This window comes from Triticum dicoccoides, chromosome 5A (genome assembly GCF_002162155.2).
Source record: "Triticum dicoccoides isolate Atlit2015 ecotype Zavitan chromosome 5A, WEW_v2.0, whole genome shotgun sequence".
In the NCBI taxonomy this organism is placed as follows: domain Eukaryota; kingdom Viridiplantae; phylum Streptophyta; class Magnoliopsida; order Poales; family Poaceae; genus Triticum; species Triticum dicoccoides.
The window spans coordinates 652,426,945-652,428,640 of record NC_041388.1 but is presented as its reverse complement, the minus strand read 5'-3'; the positions used below and the strand labels follow the sequence as shown (position 1 = coordinate 652,428,640).

The following is a 1,696-nucleotide window of genomic DNA, read 5'->3' as shown; positions in this document are numbered from 1 at the left end:
CCTAACCCGCTGGCCTACTCGTCTACACTGACGCCCACCCCCCTTGAAAAATATGCCTAAGCCAGCCAACACGAACTTGCCCACCATCGAGTGCTAGGTCGCCTAACCCGCCGACCTACTCGTCTACACTCACACCCACCCCACTTGAAAAATCGCCTAACGAGGCGGAAACGAACTCGCCCACCACCGGGTGCTAGGTCGCCAAACTCGCCTACCTACCCACTCGGGTGCTAGGTCGCCTAACCCGCCAACCTACTCGCCTACACACACCCCTTGAAAAATCACCTAAGCTGGCTGAGACGAATGTGCCCGCTCCCCCCGGTGCTAGGTAGCCTAACCCATCGTCCTAGCAACCTAAATCACCATTTTTGGGGGCAATATTAAGTTTTTCAATTTTTCGGTTCCGTTTTTTCATTTTTACAGTAGTCTTTTTATCAGTGAACTACAATTAACATGGATGTACACTGATGGAGCAGCTAAATGCATGTTTTTTGTTTTTTCAGGTATGGCTGCAGCGATGTACAATACTGAAAACTGGGACGGCACCCATGTCCTGGAGTATGTATCATGACTGTTTTTTGGTTTTTTCATTTTTTCTTTCGCATACCAACATGGTCTACTTTAGTAACAAGTAACATAAATAACATGGTCTCTTCTCAAATTAAAAAGCATTCAAGTCTTCTCACAATCATCAAAATCATCAGGGAGTTTAGTGAGATCAAGCTCAGCCATATGCACATTTTTAGAAGAGGGAAGAAAATTCTGTATAAGCGACAAATTGTAAATAAAACAATGAAAACATCTAGTTTTTCGCTCTCTTTACTACTAGCCAGCTTGGCATATCATGTTTACTACTAGTTGGCAGAAAAATGGCAGGCGAGAAATTTACATTATTGCTACTTGTAGTACTAGCTCAGACTTTTTTTCCTGGTTTTTGTTTTGTAAGCAACTAGTCTCTTCTCATTTCCATCTTCCTTTTTTTTAATATGGGATGTATGCAAGCTTTATCGCAACCAGTTTTTCCTCTCCTTTTTTGTGTGCAGAGGCAAGGTGCAAGACAATAGGCAAGATAATTCAAGAGCAGGCATTTCTTCTCAAGCATCCAGATTCAACATAGGGAAGAGGAGGCAACTACAGGTGAAGGCTAGCAGTATCACACGGGTGGTACAGAGGGGTAGTCCCAGTAGTTCAAGAACTAACCAGGAATCAAGATTTTCTGTTTTGTTTTTGCCCAAGGATTAGTAGGGATAATAGTAGTGCAGAGTACTTCTACCTTGGTGTTTTTTCTGGGAGGAACTTCCCAGTTTGTTGAAATTTTCTTGCCAACGTTTGCTCCACAATATTGCCTGATCAGCAACAAAGAGTTGCAGGGCAAAATCTATGGCCTTCTTCAGGATATGGCTTGAATTGCCCCTTTTTTGTGTGTTTTCTGTTTGTAAGGATCTCTCCCCCCTGCTAGGCCATGGCCTGCAGCCACCGGCGGCTGGGAGATATAGCGGGTCAAGGGAAGAAAAAAGCAGACTGCTATGGATTTGTGCTGGGGGCAGGGTTTCTGCCGTGGTGGGGAGAGACCTAAACATTCTTTTTTTTTGGCGGGACATGGCTAGGCAAGGGAGAGGGTGGGATTTCCTTTTCTGACACATGGGGGACCGCACGTGGGGCAACTTCCAAAAATGGACGGCCGCGAGATCATACC

The 1,696-nt window shown here is 45.0% G+C and overlaps 1 long non-coding RNA gene across 1 annotated transcript in view; it reads left to right on the top strand.

Moving 5' to 3' along the window:
* Positions 1–1,423, top strand: part of LOC119303771 — a 4,963-nt gene extending 3,540 nt beyond the window's left edge. Inside the window, exons 2-3 of the long non-coding RNA XR_005147985.1 lie at positions 504–558; positions 1,044–1,423. This is a non-coding gene — a long non-coding RNA (uncharacterized LOC119303771). The remainder of the gene's footprint in view (positions 1–503; positions 559–1,043) is intronic.
* Positions 1,424–1,696: the final 273 nt, after the last annotated feature.